The sequence below is a fragment of the Lissotriton vulgaris genome, chromosome 8 (genome assembly GCF_964263255.1).
Source record: "Lissotriton vulgaris chromosome 8, aLisVul1.2, whole genome shotgun sequence".
NCBI lineage: Eukaryota > Metazoa > Chordata > Amphibia > Caudata > Salamandridae > Lissotriton > Lissotriton vulgaris.
Genome location: NC_141696.1, coordinates 1,122,673,308 through 1,122,693,068, shown reverse-complemented (window position 1 = coordinate 1,122,693,068; position 19,761 = coordinate 1,122,673,308). Strand labels below are relative to the sequence as shown.

At 42.4% G+C, this 19,761-nt stretch overlaps 1 protein-coding gene across 1 annotated transcript in view; it reads left to right on the top strand.

The window, feature by feature from the left end:
* The first annotated feature begins 2,182 nt into the window (after nt 1-2,182).
* The window catches only part of TRIM13 (tripartite motif containing 13), a 286,751-nt gene continuing 269,172 nt past the window's right edge, over nt 2,183-19,761 (top strand). Inside the window, exon 1 of the mRNA XM_086934954.1 lies at nt 2,183-2,301. The gene's annotated coding sequence lies outside the window, so the exon portion shown is untranslated. The remainder of the gene's footprint in view (nt 2,302-19,761) is intronic.

Below are 19,761 nucleotides of genomic sequence, written 5' to 3'. Positions count from 1 at the left end.
GTAGATGTGGTTATAGATGGTGTGGGTGTGTGTGTGTGTGTATGTAGCTTGAGTGTTTGGAGTGCGTGCAATGGGTGGGGGAATCTTGTAGGGTTCGAGAATGTAAGCGGTAGGTTCTTGGGGTGGTCATAATAGTGGGAGAGTGATGTTAGATTTTAGAGAGAGGCGGAAGGGAGACATGTATATATCAAGCTGTGGGACGAGTTTTAAATGCTAATGTAGAGTTTAGGATTTTTTTATTTGTGTGATAAGCAGGTTTATTAATTGAACGCAGGAGGATTATAGCAGTGCGGTCCAACGTGTGATTGTTTGGAAGTGGTTTTCTCTCGTGGTGTAGAAGATTTGGGGTGAGTGTAGAGTGGTTAAAGGGGTTTACACTGCATGGAGGAGTTGGGACAGTAGGCAGGATATGTGTTAGCATAGTCTGTGTGTGGCGCTCTGTCTGTGTGTGTGTGTGGCGCTCTGTCTGTGTGTGTGTGGCGCTCTGTCTGTCTGTGTGTGGCGCTCTGTGTGTAGCGCTCTGTGGGTGTGTAGCGCTCTGTGTGTGTGTGTGTGTGTAGCTCTGTGTGGATAGCTTTTTTTGTAGGTGGCTTTATGTGTGGGTGACTGTCTGTGTGAGAGTGGCTCTGTGTAGGTGGCTCTATGTGAATGACTGTGGGTGGCTCTGTGTGTGTCTCTGTGTGGGCGTAAATGCAATATGTCATGCATTTGCGAGCGATTAAGCTATTGGCATTGTAAATGACAATGCCATTTATTTAACGATTAAGCTATTGGCAATGTAAATGACAATGCCATTTATTTATGATAAAAAAAAAGTCATGAGCAATGCCAATAGCTCTACCTTTTATAATGCAGAGACCATTGCATTGTAAATGCTTGTTTGTTGTTGGAGTCAGCACTATTGGGGGTAGTTTTTGGGGGGAGGGGAAGAGAAGCTGTGGGGTAGGGGGACAAGCTGGAAGAAAAAGAGCAGAGTCATCAAGAAACCTGAAGTTCTAAGCAGTTGGAATTTCCGAAGTTGGGGAGTTAGTGCTGGAAATATGGAGATTTTTGAATGGTTTATAAGGTTAAGGTATTCTCTTGTAATAATAATGGGGTTTTAAAGAAACAGAAATATGGAGCCATCATGAATTGGCTGTCTTCACGTAACCCTGAAACAATTATTTTACAAGAGAGACATCTAAGAGACAATAGTTAAAAGCTTTTTTATCCCAGGCTAGAAAATTCATAAAAATGTCACGAGACCTGCAGGTCTAGTGACTTAAAAAATTTACTTAACCTAATTGTAATGCTCTTGACCCATAAACTGGGTTCAAATTATGTGATCCTGGGCAAATATTTTAATTCACTAAATAGCCATTTTCTTCATTATCACATGAGAGCACCTTCAAATCCCAGAGTTAAGCATGTCTCTTTTACAAAAAAAATCATTTTGTTTAATTTAGTAGATAAAAATGTGCTCCATATATAACACAAATGTAGCCATATATAGGATACACATGACCCATGACTTGCAATTAGTTCATTAACAGCATTGTCATCAGGGCGGGGGCAGGAATGTTTCTCAAGTCATGTTTAAAAACGATCACTTTTAATAAATACATAACTAAAGTATGAAGTGGTAGCACACTGTTATTTGCAATCAGCAGATTTTTCATTGAAATGACCACAACATTTCCCACTGATATTCGGTTTTACTAATAAAACTATATAGTGTACAAACTATAATGTTCAGAAATTGAGTTTCTGCAAATATTTGACATTTGCACATCACTAAGTAAAGTGTTTAGATTGGTTTTGCTCCTATTTAAATCTGTGCATCACACTTCTGAATTACAAAAAAAAATGCTTTCGTAATTCCTGATATATTTTGTAATATTTTTACTATTCATTTACAAGCTATTTAAATGGTGCGTGTTAGAAAAACACAGACTTCTTACAGCCCTTTGTTTCACGAAGCTCACTTGACAAAAACATTTACCTGTAGTAAGAGAAAGAAAAGTAAACACCATTTTCCAGGATAAGATAAGAAGCAATCAGTAAAAAGACAACTTTGAGAGGTTGTTCGGACACGTGACAGCGATTTTCTTTCGAAGTATAGTTGTCTGACATATAGTCACAGAAAACAGACTACAACAAAGCATATTATAATATCTTTTTTTCTAATATCAGCACTCCATGCAGTTGGATTGGTGTATTACGCGGAGAGAAAAAGAAACGTCTGGACCTACTGCTCCGCCCGAGACGCCGGAAGCCATCAGCCTTCAGGATTGTTCTAACAGACCTGGCAGCTATAATAAGGTGAGCAACTGGGAGTTTCGGGACCAGCAACTTGTCTACTTATTGCAATTTAAGCTCAACAACAAAGCCAGACGACCCCAAATTTAACCCGAATATGAACACCACCGGTAGCCACCTCGCCCCCAATAAACCACAGGACCAAAATTTAACCTTGGGCACCAATTCCCCCTTCAGCTCATCAGGGCAAAGCCTTAGCACCAGAACTATAGCTAGAGTAGTGGAAATCAAGGATAATTCACTCATTCAGAAACAGCTAGAAACGCCGCACTCTAGAAGGGATAAGAAAAAAGTAAGGAAACAGCACAAAAAGGCCATAACTTTCAAAAGAGTTGCATCCTTGCTAACAACTCAGAATCAACCAGCACAAGTTAAAGATGACCAATCTCAGACCTACCCAATTTTTGCCATAAAGCCCACTGCACAAAAACGAACAACAATAGAGGCAAAGGAACAAGCGATATTCATTCTTTCCCATTCAGAAATCATAACAGAACTGGACAAGCTTAAAAGCCCGGCTATTGAGATTCAACCAGCTCTTCCGCCAATACCAGTGAACATTGACTTGACTACTCAATCTTTCTCTTCAGGTGAAATTGACTCAAACACTGGGGCGTGTTTCATCTGGGGTTCCACAGACCTGAGTGCCCTGACATCTTGCGGGTGAACCACCCTGCCATCATCAAGTCCTACCACAAAAGCTAGACACAGAAAGGCAGGAGTGGGCTCCAACTCAATCATTTCTCAGCCGAGACATAGACCCCTACCCATGGAGCAATGTAACTCAAAAACAACACAGAGGGCTTATTAACTCCCAGATACCGCATCAAGGGACACTATGATATCTTAAATAGTGGCAATATATTTAGTCTATTTAAGCACTTCCCTACATTGGCCCATATGCAATCGGACAATCTAGTTTGGGTCAAGTTTCTGAGCCTATCAGGGGACACCCATGGCGAGTCCACTTTGATAGGGCTGAGCCGCCAGTCACACCAGGTGACAACGATTAAGGAACAATCCCTCTTGGCTGAATATGTGATAGGTATCACAGCCCTCGCACCAGAGAAATACCCACACGTGCACAAAGCAACCTCGCTAAAGAATGAAGTCTCCTCCAGCCTTAGGGGTGCGGAAGGTAACCAACAGGGGAATAATCTAACAACAACACCCAAGCCGTATAAAGCTTCTCCTCCCTCTCCAGTCTCCTCCATCCTTAGGGGTGCGGAAGGTAACCAACAGGGGAATAATCTAACAACACCCAAGCCGTATAAAGCATAGAGAATAATCTACACACACAACCAAAGGTACTTCCTAGCGAGCCTGCGCCAAACATCGAACCTGGAATCAGAGACCAACTGGACAGCCATCTCTTACTACGGCACCACTAACATGTTAAAGTTCGATAGCCAAGGGAACTCTATCAAGACATCTAGATCCTGCACACAACTAACAATCACATCCTGGAACGTGGCAGGCCTTAAAAAACTTCTTAGGACCACTTCTGCAACATATTACCTTTATAAAAGTAACATTCTCTGCTTACTGGAGACCTGGGCTACTGAAACAACAACCTTCCGAGGTTATTACGCGTTCCACACTGCAGCTATAAAATGTATATTTTTTGGGCGGCCGTCACGGCGGTCTATCCATCTTTATCAATCACGCTTGCAAAATAGAGACCACAGTAATCCCAATCAACACGTCAGATCTGCAAGCCCTACTCATCAAAGGGCTAAAAAGCAACAATCAATCCGACTATTGTTAATCAATTGTTAATTCAACCCCTCCCTCCACCTGATAAAACAAGCATTAACATCACTGGTAATAAGAACCAAAAACTTTTAAACAAATATATTTCATAACTTCCAATAATCGCTGAGGACTTAAACACCTGGCCGCTGGGGAAGCCTAAAAAATACCTCTGGGCACCAACAGTGGCAACCCCATTGCGGCGCCTTCTTGACAGTCACAGCTTAGCCTCTGTGCATGTCATCAAAGAGGCCCAGGACCGACAATGGCTCCCACTCCCTTCGTTCAGGAATAAATCTACAATCAACTACATTTTTATCTTTGATCAGCTGACCCCATACCTCAGTAACTTCGTAGTCGACAACAGGGAAGAGGGTGACCATAGACCATTGAGGGCAATTTTCCAACTAGGCGGTAAAGCCACTCCACTACTCAAAATACTAGGGGATCCAACCGGGGGAGTTTGCCACAAGGTCCTCAGCAGTTTAAAATGGTCTGCAAATCTTGGTACAAAACTAACAGAGTGGATAACAATCAAAGATACAAGCCCCACAGCATCAGGAATAGCCATTCCCCCGGAGCATTGGGAGGGTCTTCTAGCACATCTTCAAAAGGAACTAGGGGATGGTCAGGAACTCCCCTGATGAAGGTAATACATGCCCATCCATTCCCCTTACACATTAACCCAAATGATCTATACATAAGCAAATTAAGTCTTCTAAAGGCCCTGAAGGCAAGAAGTAGAGGAAACAAAACACACAAGGTCAAACAATCCCTGCTCTTCGAGCAGCCCACATAAAGAAAGTCTGCAGCAAAGAACAAAAATGATTGAAGCAGAATGGCTGAAAATCTTCACTCTCCTCAAAGAGAGGGGACATATTCAACTCTGGAAGTACATCAACCAACTAAGCAACACTGGCCAGACAAAGGAGAACGGAGTGGCGGACCAAGAGTGGGTAAACTACGTCTAGCAGTTGTACTATAACCACCAGGGCACATCAAACACTCCTCCCCACCAACCACCATCTGCACCCGGCTTGGCCCCTCAAATAACTTGTATCTCAGAAGCCCCAGTAACAGCCACAATTAAAAAAATGAGGAACGATGGAGCACCAGGACCCAACAGGGTCCCAGCTGTGGTATTCAAATCATCACTAGCTTATTGTACAGGATAGCTTACACCACTTTTCAATTACGCTTATGCCACCTCAATAATTCCACTGTCGTGGAGAGGATCAATACTCTTCCCAATTCATAAAAAAGGGGACCGCACGAAAACGGAAAACGATTGGCTCATTGCTTTATTAGAACTTGAAGCAAAAGCGTACGCCTGAATATTAATGGACGAACTGGAACTCTGGCCAACAGACAACAGCATTCTCCCCCTTTTCCAATCCGGTTTCAGGCCTGAAAACTCCACCATGGATAACATTCTAGCATTGGGATACCCGTCAAGCCGTGCCATACCGCCAAAGCACCCACCTTTATTTAGCTGTTTGTAGATTACTTACAACAAGGGGTAGTGAGGGACAGAGTCTCTGAATTAAGCAGAAAGCTCTCACCCAGTCAAGAGATCAGGGCTAGATCCAACACCGTTTTTTAGCTCACTGCACCATCCCAGTTTCAGAACCTGGCTGTATGCAAATTAGTCTGTTCCTGTCCCAGTGCATGATGGGAACAGGGCAAACCAAACTACAAAAGCCAATTCTTACACTGGGAAGGAAACAAGCTCCCGGGACCGGTTTCTGGCATTACAGCCGTCTTCGGCCCGGTTTGCTTGAACCCTTCTTTGAATCGTTTGTAGATTACAGCGCAGCTTTTGATGTTGTGGACCGGGGAATTTTGTGGGAGAAACTAGTCACCAGGGGGATCCCCCAACAGCTATTCAAGGCTATAATTGCAGTATATCAGGGGACGTGGGTCCAAATAAAAACTAGCCCAACAACGGCAACAACAAAAGTCCCAACCTACAACGTTCTTCAACAAGACTGCATGCTCGCTCCTCTTCTTTACAACCTCTATACGGCAGACCTGGGCAAAGCTCTGGATGGCACTAGCCTAATAACACAGAGGACGGGGAAAGTGCGGCACCAAATCCTCCAGTATGCAGATGACATTGTAATAATGGATCATTCTCAAATTGGCTTACTTGAGAGCCCTCAATGCACTCTACGGATACAATGAAGCAACAAACTTTTGGTGAACCAGGGGAAGACCAAGATAGTCATCTTTGGAAAATATCCACAAAAGAAAACAGTTCAATGGCAACTCGGTGACTTGCAAATAAAATTATGCAGACACTTTAATTATCTAGTTGTCTGGCTCTCTGATGAGGCCAACCCAGGGGCCCATTTAGAACATCTTAGAAGCAAGGGAGCTGGGATCATCCATAGTCTGAAATGACTAAGCAAACAGCTACACAGCCCAACCCTGGAACCTATATTGAAAGTCCTGAGAGCCAAACTAGTCCCCTCCCTCAACTAGCGTTCCCCAGAGCACTGAATAAGTATCTCATGAATTTCCAGATCACCACTTATAATTTTTTTTACCTCTTCCCCAGCAGGCCAGGAGAGCTAGGGTGAGGTTGGAGCTGGGTCCCGCTTGCCCAGATCTTATATGCTCAGGGCACCTAATAAAATATTACATCAGTACCTTGCGAGCCCCATCCCCGTCCCTCAAAGCACAATTAAAACCATCTTCGAAGAGGCAGGCTTTCCATGGCAGTTACAGCTGGCAGTGACCATTAGCCTCCTCGACATTGAAGTTAGTAATCTGCACAACCGGGAGATCCCAGTTACAGCCTGGAAAAAAGCAGTGAACTTACAGGTCAAGAAACTCTCTTTCGAAAGACACATTGAATGGCTATGCCACAGAACCAACTTCACCATATTGGGTGCCACCTAAATCCTGGGGAAAGCCCAGGCATGAAAGAAAATCCCCTACATGAGACTTCTCACACTGGCCATCTTGGACTTCAATCCATCCTGGGTATGGCGGGACAATTCAGCTGCTTGTCATCTATGCAATCATAAATGTGAATCCTGGTTGCATCTGCTGTGCTGCTGCCTAAAGATGGCGAGTGAACGACTACGTTTTCTAACCCCCTATGCAGGACCTATGGCCTCAGACATTGCAGAGAAGCCTCTGATCTGTGCTTCTCCTCCAAAACAACACAGACTTTGGCCAGGTTGAGGAAATTTATTGATGCAATTCGGGCTGCCCTACCAAAAACAACCAAATCACCAACATCAACTAGCAAGCCATAGGCCTCACAGCAACGTTGTAAGGAACAGTAAAGCACCATATCAATCTTGCTTCAGCATTTAAAGTCAACATTTTAAGAGTTTTTTTAATGTGTTTTAATTTGATACAGTGCCAAATCTGAATTTAGGTTTTTACATGTAAGGACTTAAAGTAATTGGTCATGAATAAATTACTTTCAGTAAAAAGACAAACTGACATTTGACCTCTGTCCTTGAACATAGAGCAAATTTGTCAAGATAAAAGCAAGATTTAAAGGTATCTTTATTTCTCATTCTCTTTCTGGATGAACAAAACACCTGTTACTTTCCAGCTTAAGGTCACTCGCCAGAACTGGCCAGTAGGTCCTAAAAATAGCTCGACCAGATAAAATCTGACTTGCAGTAGCGAGTGGGTGAGAGATGGCCATTAAACAAGAGACTGGTCGGGGCATAGGTGCGGCCCTGCTATGCACGGAGGCCTGCACATACATTGACCTCGGGGGCAGTAGAGGGAGCAGTCTGCCTCGAGGTGCCAGCGCTCATGAGGGACAGGAGTGAGGGGTTTCTGTGAGCCCTGGCTGGTCATGCTGAGGAGGTGTCCCAAGCGGAGGCAGGTAAGAGGGACTGAATCCAAAGGCTGGCACTAGGATCAGGCAGCTGGGGTGAGCTCCTATCTGACTGCGGTACCCTCCACCCCCAGAGAGTGTAGTCTGCTCCTGTCGGAAGTACTGAACAGTCAAGTCTTATCCTCTGGTGCTGAAGTCTTTGCCGCCTATACAATAGCTTGAGCCCAGATCTGTGGAACCTAAGACTCAGGGGCTACAGGTGCTGCCAGATAATGCGCATTTGCAGTTAATCCTCTGTCCCGAAGTGGGACACAGGGCGCGCTGAGTACTCTTGAGCCCCAAGCATGCAGTGGGCCAGACCAAACTGGTGATTGGGATAGATAAGCCAGCCTGGGCTTTGCAGTCTAACAAGATTAACAACTATATCCTCTGTGTCAACAGTGGGGGCTACATGGGAGCAGACCAAAGAGCCTCAGTCTGAGGGGAGGTGGGCCCCCGATAATGGTAGATACCCTGGTGGAAATGTGAGGGGCACGAGAGGCCACATGCTTGTCAAAATAGATACCGTGGTTGTTGAGGTGAACCTTCTCTGTACTAACTTACGAAAAATATCAGAGAGCGTCACAGATGCTAAAGGAAGTGTAAAAGAATTACGATAGTAGGTAAGGGGCCTGAAGAAGATGGTGGCTGCACTTCAGTCCTTATCGACACGAATGGAGGAGTGGATCAAGGTCTTCGAGGGGCGATCTTGAAGAAACAACCTGCGATTCGTGGGATTCTCAGAATGAGCAGAGGAACAATCAGCCAAGTTGTTCCTAGAGGACTGGATCATGAACACTCTAAAGTCTAAGCTCTCTGAGTTCTTCACCACTGGCTGGCCTATCGTCCACTGGCTCTGGTATCCCGACCTGGGACGCCACCCTGTGCCATAATTGCCCACCTATTTCATTTAAGAGCTGGAGATGCCCTCTTACAACATGTTCAGGACCATGAGTCACCACAGTACGAGAGTAGGAACATCGTGGTTTTTCCTGACTATACCCACAAAGTGCAGTACCTACGCAGAGACTCTCTGCTGGTAAAAAAGAGAATGCACGGCCTGAACCTGAACGATACAGCCTGATGTTCCCGGCAAAACTCTGCATGCAACACAACGGACAGGCATACTTTTTCAACACATGGGCTGAAGCAGGCGACTGGCTATATACTCTCGGCGATGGGAAACAGAAGCAACCTGTGAACCACAGGGCCAATGGTGGTGGCCCTACCTGTCACTCAGCTCGGCTACAGAGGCATTCAGCCAGTACAGAAGTTACTACTGGGATACGACTCATGGGGAGGATCCTAATTTGCCCAGATGGAACATCGGAGGACTCCAGCTGCGTGCGCCAGACACTTAGATACTTCAGAGGGGATCAAGACTCCCTGAGCAATAGCAGAGATCTGGAGCTAACATGGCTGGCAATTGCAGCGTTTAGGCTCTGTTGCCAGAGGGGCCTCCCTGGAATGGTATGGTACGCACCAGTCCATTGGAAACTGGAGGCGTGAGCTGTGAGGAGTGTTGGCCTGGAAGTTAAGGGGAGAGTTGTTTGGGCTCACTGCCTGTGGGTGGGAGGGATTTCAGGGAGTTTATGTTGAGTCGTACCTATTCATGTTTTACCAGACAGCAGGGACCCATAGTCACTTGCATTACTGCCTGGTGACTAGTAACATGGTCCAGGATGTGGCAATGTTTCCTATTTGGAACGATATCTTTCCGACCATTCCCTCTTGTTGAGCTATTACAAGGTGGGTAGGAGAGTCCCTAGGGTTCCACTGTGGAAACTGAAGGTGGAGGCATTGGCCCACCCGGTTTTGCGCAAACTGTGTCTGAGGTACTGACCACTATTTTGAGGAGGGAAAGTACAAGTGCAAGAGCCATAGAGTGGGATACTATGAAGAAGGTCTTTCTGGGGGAGTGTATAATGGTGACATATGGGGTGAAGCAGCAGGTGTCCTGGACACTGGATGTACAAGAGAAGAATTTGAGGGCCCTGAGGAGTGTTTAGTTGCACAGCGCACTGACTGGCAGAATGGAAGGAGTGTAAATGGGTATGTATTGCTGGTGATGTGGGATCAGTTTGTTCTCACCAGTTATAGGCAGCTATTCCACGTAGAGGAAGACAAAGCTAGTAGGATGCTTGCCACGCTCCTCCGAAGCAAGGCTCAGAGACCACCGGTGGTTGGGGTGCGGAATGCTCAGGGACAGAAGAGCAGTGCCAAAGTCTGCAGCACACCTGCAGGCAGTGTGTGCTGCACGCGCTGCGAGTACACAACAGACAGGAGACACCTACCTAACCGGCTGGCAGATGGCCAGTCTTACATGAGAAGGAAAGGATAGATTAGATTCACCCATTACCAGGGAAGAAATTGCAGTAGCGAACGGGGCATGGAGGGCGGCTAAGAGAACAGATACCCTATGCACACACATTAGAAAGTACATACAGTAGTCATATCATTGGATAAGTACAGAATCACAAAAGGTAAGGTGGCAGAGAGACGAAGGAGTCTTGTGTAGACTGTAATCCTCAGTTCTTTATTTTCATGACAGAAAAACAGCAGCCAGCCGACACGTGTTTCATCGCTCACGCAAATCTTCAGGGCTGGGAATAACAGAAAAATCGCTTACAGAGACATCACTACCATATGGAATGTCTGCATTGCAAGCACAAAAGTCGTGCAGCCAGTGGCATAATCCTTAAATCATTGACAAGTTCGTTCATTTGGTGAAACTTAAATAAAGAAGGTGAGTAACCGTGATTGGTTAGTATACCACAGGACGCCATGATTGATCCGAAATCATATGCCAAAAGATAACAACTGTATAGTGTTGAATAAAACGAAAAAAGAGAGTGTGAGTGAATTTACGTGCTCATATGGTAGAAGGTATACAGCGAAAGTGACAAAGGTGACTAAACCGATCCAGAATAGTGCTGGCCCTAAACATGGTGTATGGAGATGAGAATTTATGTGAAGGAAAAGGAAAGTGGTACTAGCAAAGTGAGTGCCACTTACACCTGTGGTATAATCAGAGACATACCTTGGACGCTACTGTATACGCAAAGGAGATCTAAGGGTACAGAAACAAGAAATTGGAAATAGGAAGAAGGACAAAGGGAGCGGAGAAAGGGGAAGAAAATAGAGATACATTGATAAGATACAAGTCTAATTGTAAATCACAACTCCATATACCTTAATTACTGGGTTATGGATAACACAATGCTCACCGCTCTACCGGTGATACTTCCGACCCGGTGGGGCCCTTGAACAAAGTAAAAATAGCAAAACTGTGAGGAAGGTCACTGAAATTTAATAGAGAAAATGAGTGGAGAGGCGTAGTAACCTCTTTCAGAACACAGTGTAAATACACTATAAGTAAGATGATTGGAGTCATGCCATTCCTGTCATTATTTTAAATAGAGTAAAGACGTGTTCAGTGGAACAAAGATAATCTATGCTCCAATTATCAGTTTGGATTAGACACAGTCACCGTAATAAATCATCAAGTCTAATGAAGATATCATGGTTTAGGTTACGAACGATAAGTAGATGATATTACTAATCGAGTTTCATCTTCAGACGACATGCTGAACTGCTGTGGCAGGTAGGTGCATGGCTACGGAACAAGAATGTGCTGGTCCTTTCTCGAGTCTAAAGGTAATCCCCGAGATCGACTTAAAGACAATACAATTCTATTAGTTCAAAATCCATATAAGTCACTCTGCTTAATTACATGTGACAGACAAAAATCTTACCCTCCGATTGAGTTGCATCGGACAGGACTGGTAAGGAATATTGTGTAGTGGCTGTAGGGATGTCAGAATATTGCATAAGTGAACCTACTATCTGTAAAGAAATGTTTGTTTGTTCCCATAGACAATGTGGCCATCACTTCCACGGCATTCATTGCGATCATATTATTCATAAACACTGAGCTTAGAACTCACCAAATGTCGTGAGTCATGTCCGTCCCATTTCTTTTTTGAAAATAGGAGAGTCCCCAAATGGTAGTATGGAAGACGCGATAGAAACTAGAAGGAATAAACGGGAGAGCGTGTTGAGTAAAACGCATCCACTCGAATTTAGATAGGAAAAGCAAAAGTTATGTTCGTGGTTTAAGAATCTAAAACGGCCGAGCCGTAAAGAGAGCTCTTCATTGGCTGGTATGAGAACTTACGAGATAGACGCGTAGTGCGCGCCGACATCCAGATCTCCCGGGTCACAGTGTTCCTGGTATCGGACACGTGACTCGGAAGGTCACTGAAATTTAATAGAGAAAATGAGTGGAGGGGCGTAGTAACCTCTTTCAAAACACAGTGTAAATACACTATAAGTAAGATGATTGGAGTCATGCCATTCCTGTCATTATTTTAAATAGAGTAAAGACGTGTTCAGTGGAACAAAGATAATCTATGCTCCAATTATCAGTTTGGATTAGATACAGTCACCGTAATAAACCATCAAGTCTAATGAAGATATCATGGTTTAGGTTACAAACGATAAGTAGATGATATTACTAATCGAGTTTCATCTTCAGACGACATGCTGAACTGCCGTGGCAGGTGCATGGCTACGGAACAAGAATGTGCCGGTCCTTTCTCGAGTCTAAAGGTAATCCCTGAGAAAGACTTAAAGACAATACAATTCTATTAGTTCAAAATCCATATTAAGTCACTCTGCTTAATTACATGTGACAGACAAAAATCTTACCCTCCGATTGAGTTGCATCGGACAGGACTGGTAAGGAATATTGTGTAGTGGCCGTAGGGATGTCAGAATATTGCATAAGTGAAGCCACTATCTGTAAAGAAATTTTTGTTTGTTACTATAGACAATGTGGCCGTCACTTCCATGATCAACAAAACAAATGCCAATACTGCTCAACTACTTACACCTTATTCTGTGATGAGCAAACAATCTCTCATCTCTACAGACCACTCGTACAGTCCAGAATTTAATCTAAAAAATGATTCTTTATTTTAATTTGGAATAAATTCTTTTATGATCAAAAGACAAACTTTTAGTATTTGACCAATTTCTTTAAGTCAAAACACCTTCATTTTACGTAGGACAATGCGGGGAGAGCTCCAAATTTTAAAAACTGTATGTAGATATATTTACAAGAAAAGTGAAGACAAAGTGTAAGTACAAAGGAAACAACATCTATCCATCGAATCCCAATTCACTCATCAATTTCATACAACGTTTCATACAGCATACATCTAAGAAGAAAAAAATGTGAGAAAAAGAGAACGTGTAAAATTCGAATCACCCTATACTATTTTTTGTTTCTAGGGGGAAGCACAAGAAATAGCAGGATTGTTTAACATATTTCCTATTCAAACACTGTAAAACCCATTAAGCCATCTTTCATTTTTACAAATAATCAATTTTCTAATTAAAACCAGGAAAAAGGTTGACGCGTTTCGAATCCCTAAGAGTAGTGGGATTCTCCTCAGGACCGTATATGAAATCAATCTGCAAAAAATAAAAATTGAGAACAACATTCTGTCAGTACATTGACAAGCGAAACTCAACTAGACATTCCGTTTCAGTAACACTCTAGGAATACCTGATAAACTTCTGGGGCCCGATGTAGGTGGCAAATACCGGTCGGAAACGGCCAAAATCGGCCGTTTCCGACCGGTATTTGGCACTTTGAGATGTAGGGGGCCAGTATTTACCTATTCGGTATATTTACCGAATCGGTAAATTTACAGAATCTGTAAAATACTGAATCGGTATTTTGACCGATTCGGTATCTTCCAGATGTAGGTGGGACTCTTCTGAGTCCCACAGGCCTTTCAGATTTGGTATTTTAACACCCAATCCAATTGGGTGTTAAAATACCGATCATGCACACCTATGCCATGTGACAGACAGACATGCCCTTAGGGCATGTCTGTGTGCCACATGGCACACAAGCCAGTATTGGGGGTGCTAGAGGGTGTCAAAGTGACACCCCCTGCACCCTTGCAGAAATCGGTAATTACCGAATCGGTAAATACCGATTCGGTAATGCCCATTGATTCCTATGGGCTTCAATGCCCATAGGAATCAATGGGCATTACCAATTCGGTATTTACCGAATCGGTAAATACCGATTCCTTCCGATTCGGTAATTTTTAAAATAAAATTACCTACATCTGCCCTTCTCTTTTTTACCACTTCTTAAATACCGATTCGGTATGAATCGGTATTTATGAAGTGGTAAAAAAGATTTACCTACATCGGGCCCCTGGTGTCTTGTCCATGGACAAACTGTAAAAAAATCAAGTGGACAAACTGTCAGCCTAATACAACATAGTGTAATTATTTCATGAAGTCTAATACACTACGGATGTTCATACTCACTGTTGTAGAAAAAGAGGACACTTGTATATATGATTCCCAATTCGTAAGGCACACTGTTTCAGTCACTTTTTCAGTTAAATGTGGAAACTAATGGATATTTTGAAGTTTCCATCTTAGCACATCTATAAGAAAAAAATGGAGACTGAGTTGGAACGGCACTCTTTTTGCAAAAAAAGTATTGTTTTTACGTTGGAACTAGCCAGAGCATGTATCCTATGTTCTGCATCCCCGGTAATTGTCAGTTTTAAACTGGCTGGATATTCATTTGCGTTGCGCGATGTTTTTGGACAGCATGGTTCTAAACCGCAAAAGCGGCACAATCTTAGTTGGCGTGTTTGGTAATTAATGCCGATGGGCTCGATGTCCGTAAAAGTGACATGTTGAACTAGCGTGAGGTAAGAAGTTAGTGAATGAATCCTCTTGTTGCACTAAACGAGTATCCAATAGTTATAGCAAGCCGCACTCGATTAGGCTACCTATTCTAGGTGCAACAGTCTCGGGTGGATTAGCGTCAAGGATGTGACCGCGGGGGAAGAAATTGACGTGCCCCTACCTTAAAATCGCTGCGTGGAGTCTACTTCAGGCACAGATTCGAACGCCGTGTTAGTGTTTCCGGGTCAGCGTGGTTTATTCCGGCGATGATCCGGACTGTGAGAGTTCTGGGAAATGTAGTTTTGGACCAAATTGTAATTCACAAATGACGATTTGCAAGCAATTATTCGACTTAATGTTCATACCATTTCATTGTTTTACCAACCAATTTCCTTCCATCATTATTCTCTTAAAATTAACGTGTGCGAAGTATTCAGTGTATAAGCCTTGGGGATAATTGGAAATTCAATAAAGTTTTTTCTCATATGTGTCTTTACACATTGTACAGTTCTGACATTTCGTTTAATCGACTAATTGCAGTGTTGAATTTTAAAATTAACATCGCTTCTCTCTGTCTTAGCTTGGCCTCTAAATCTCCACCTCTCAGGTCAGATTCTATTTTTGAGATTACTGTCCGTTTCAAGTCACTTTCTGTATGAGCATTCTCTATCCAATGTTGGACTAGAGGGGCTGTGAGTACTTTCCTTTTAATCCTAGACTTGTGTTGGGAGATGCGTTGGCGGGCTTCTTGGCTCGTTTTTCCGATGTAGAGTTTTTTGCATGGGCATAAAATGCCATAAATCAAATTTTGGGTTTTACAATTTGTAAAATGATCGTGTTTCCAGAAAATTCCTTCATGCTGAAATAAATCTCCTTCTATTGTTGATGGACAACATAGACAATTACCACATTTACGATGGCCAGTGATTGGTGGTAACTGGACGTAGTCTCTTAGTGTGAGGTTTTTCTTTTTTGGCAATGCTGCGCGCACAATTTGATTGGCAATACTTTTGTCCTTTTTGAATGCAAACAGTGGTTCTACTAAAAACTTGGCATCTAGTTCTTTTAGTAGATGCCAATTTTGATGGATAACTTTTTTTTTTAATTTGATGAGGGGCAATATGTAGAAACACACACAATGCGGTTTTGATCTTTCCGTTCTTTCTTTTTTAGCAAGTCTTCTCGCGGTGTCCACCATGCTCTTTTGATCGCCTGTTTCAGGAGTTTTGAGGGATAACCTCGGTCCAGTAGTCTTTCTTTGAGGGCATTTGCATGTTCCATATATTCGTCTTTGAACGAGCAATTCCTTCGGATGCGAAGGAATTGCCCCATTGGTAGATTTTGTTTTAGACTTCTGGGGTGGTTGCTCGAGTAGTGTAAGGCTTTGTTCCTATCAGATTTCTTTCTGTAAAGAGTTGTTACTAATTCTCCATTAGAGCAATATACCTCCACGTCTAGGAATGACAATCTGGTTTTAGGAGACTGAACACTGAATTTGAAATCTTTTGTTCGGTTATTTAACCATCCATGGAAGGATGTCAGTTCTTCCTCACTACCTGTCCAGGTTAAAAAAAAACATCATCAATAAAGCGGATCCATCCGCCAATCCATTGTTTAAATGGATTATTGTTGTAAATGAATGTCTCTTCATATTGGCTCATGAATAATATTGCTAGCTCCGGGGCAAAGAGACAGCCCATAGCGACTCCTTTGGTCTGGAAATAGAAGTCGTCTTTGAATTTAAAATAATTCTTTTTGAGGGCCATTTTTGCTAGTTCTAAGATGAATTCAGTTGGTGTTTTCATCAGTCGTTCTCTCGTATTCAGATAAATTTCTAAGACCTCTAAGGCCTGATCCTGAGGAATTTGTGTATATAATGAGACAATATCCATACTGACAAGGAAATCATGGTTCTCAGTAAAGGGTAATGTGTGGAGTTTATTTATAAAGTCTGTTGTGTCCTGAAGGAAGGATTTCACTTTTGTCATGAAGGGTTTGAGGAAAAAGTCTATGAATTTTGATATCGGTTCGAAAAGTGATTCGCAGCCGGAAATAATTGGTCTTCCCGGAGGTGTTTTTTCGTCTTTATGTACTTTGGGTGGTACATAGAACAGGGGTGTTCGTGGGTGTCTATTTTGTAAATACTCTAACTCCTTTTTCCCTAGGAAACCCTGTTCGAATCCTTTGTTGAGTATAGAGAATAGTTCATTCTGAAGTTCCAAAGTGGGGTCTTTGTCTATTTTTCGATAACATTCATGGTCATTAGCTGTCTATTTGCCTCGGCGATGTATTCAGTTGTTCCTCAGACGACTATGGAACCGCCTTTATCGGCTTGTTTTATGATGATATTTCGTCATTTTCGTCATTTTTAAGTGCGCATAATGCATTTATTCCATGGCATACATAGCGATCATATTATTCATAAACACTGAGCTTAGAACTCACCAAATGTCGTAAGTCATGTCCGTCCCATTTCTTTTTTGAAAATAGGAGAGTCCCCAAATGGTAGTATGGAAGACGCGATAGAAACTAGAAGGAATAAACTGGAGAGTGTGTTGAGTAAAACGCATCCACTCGAATTTAGATAGGAAAAGCAAAAGTTATGTTTGTGGTTTAAGAATCTAAAATGGCCGAGCCGTAAAGAGAGCTCTTCATTCGCTGGTATGAATTGGTATTAATGAATAGTAACCTTATGAGGGCTTTTTCTGTTTTCCAGCGCCTGGACGCCTCAGGGTAGCTGCAGCGCTCTACAAATCTCATTTTCATTTCATTTCATTTCTTGAGAACTTACGAGATAGACGCAAAGTGCGCGCCGACATCCAGATCTCCCGGGTCACAGTGTTCCTGGTATCGGACACGTGACCCGGAAGTAGCGTAAGTTAAATGGTGGTTCCGGGTTGCTTAGCAACTCGATTTCGTACCACTAGACCGCTGACTTAACTGTTATTGGCCACAAATCCTGCAAAGAGAAGAAACACTACGTATCTGTTTGAGTGATATAAGCTAGACGTGGTGTTCACATGACGGGCACGTAAGAGATGAATATCGTAAAGTTTGATAACATACTGAATAATTGTAATGACGTCTCCGAATAGTTCAATACTGGATGGATGTCATAATGTTTCAGAGATACAGAACACCCGCTGAAACATAAAAATAGAGTCCAAATGCTGTAAGATATAAAACACAATCTTAGAATACTACCTCCGAATCGCAAACTGAATTTCTCACGTTAATGCTTCGAAACTACGACCACAGTGAAATAAATCTGAGATCATGCACCGTTCACCACAGAAAAGCACGTGGTACAAGTAGAGTGATCATGCTCTCACTTCGTGTATCTCAGAGGTCATGCACGTGCAAACATATATATTGTGTTTCTAGTGACAGTGACCATAAAAAACAATGCATAGTATTGTAGCGCCTATCTTGCAATACATCACTGGATAACTTTGTGCATAGTACATAGTTAATAAATATCGTTATTAATCCATTTCAAAATTGCCAATCCGTTAATAAATAATCACACATCATGATTACATGATACATTTTTTCGCAAAGTAAGTTGATCAGGTCCATGAATCAGACCGGAAGGTAACATTTTTTGGCATAGACGTAATTTCGATGGGAGTCAGAGGTGGCAACAGGGAATTGAAATTAAGAAGGGCTGAGGCAATGTGGATTATGTGCTTGCATGCTGTGGGCCAGGGTCTCAATTATGATTCAGAACTACAGTTTTTTCTGGGAGACTAACTATGTTAAATATGGTATCCTCTTCTTGATACTCAACATGGGTCTCAATGGCAATGGACTGTGCCGTGGTAGACCCTATGGAAAGGAATTACAACCTCTTACAATCAATATATGTAAAACATATTATTGATTATGTTCGTTGACTCAAGTCTGATGTTGATGTACATTAGAATGTCTCCATGCTAATAGACATTTGAACATTTCTGGCATTTCCATCTATTTCCCAGAATTTTTGTCATAAAATAATCAGTTTCTATATTGTTATGTCTTTAATTCAGTAACACACTCTCTATTGTCGATATTCCACTTATCTTATGTTTGTGAATCGTTTGGATATGAACTTTGCAACATGGACCTGATCAACTTACTTTGCGAAAAAATGTATCATGTAATCATGATGTGTGATTATTTATTAACGGATTGGCAATTTTGAAATAGATTAATAACGATATTTATTAAATGTATACGCACAAAGTTATCCAGTGATGTATTGCAAGATAGGCGCTACAATACTATGCATTGTTTTTTATGGTCACTGTCACTAGAAACACAATATATATGTTTGCACGTGCATGACCTCTGAGATACACGAAGTGAGAGCATGATCACTCTACTTGTACCACGTGCTTTTCTGTTGTGAACGGTGCATGATCTCGGACTTATTCCACTGTGGTCGTAGTTTTGGAAGCATTAACGTGAGAAATTCAGTTTGCGATTCAGAGGTAGTATTCTAAGATTGTGTTTTATATCTTACAGCATTTAGACTCTATTTTTATGTTTCAGCGGGTGTTCTGTATCTCTGAAACATTATGACGTCCATCCAGTATTGAACTATTCGGAGACATCATTACAATTATTCAGTATGTTATCAAACTTTACGATATTCATCTCTTACGTGCCCGTCATGTGAACACCACGTCTAGCTTATATCACTCATACAGATACATAGTGTTTCTTCTCTTTGCAGGAATAGTGGCCAATAACAGTTAAGTCAGCAGTATAGTGGTACGAAATCGAGTTGCTAAGCAACCCGGAACCACCATTTAACTTACGCTACTTCCGAGTCACGTGTCCGATACCAGGAACACTGTGACCCGGGAGATCTGGATGTCGGCGCGCACTTTGCGTCTATCTCGTAAGTTCTCATACCAGCCAATGAAGAGCTCTCTTTACAGCTCGGCCGTTTTAGATTCTTAAACCACGAACATAACTTTTGCTTTTCCTATCTAAATTCGAGTAGATGCGTTTTACTCAACACGCTCTCCCGTTTATTCCTTCTAGTTTCTATTGCGTCTTCCATACTACCATTTGGGGACTCTCATATTTTCAAAAAAGAAATGGGACGGACATGACTCACGACATTTGGTGAGTTCTAAGCTCAGTGT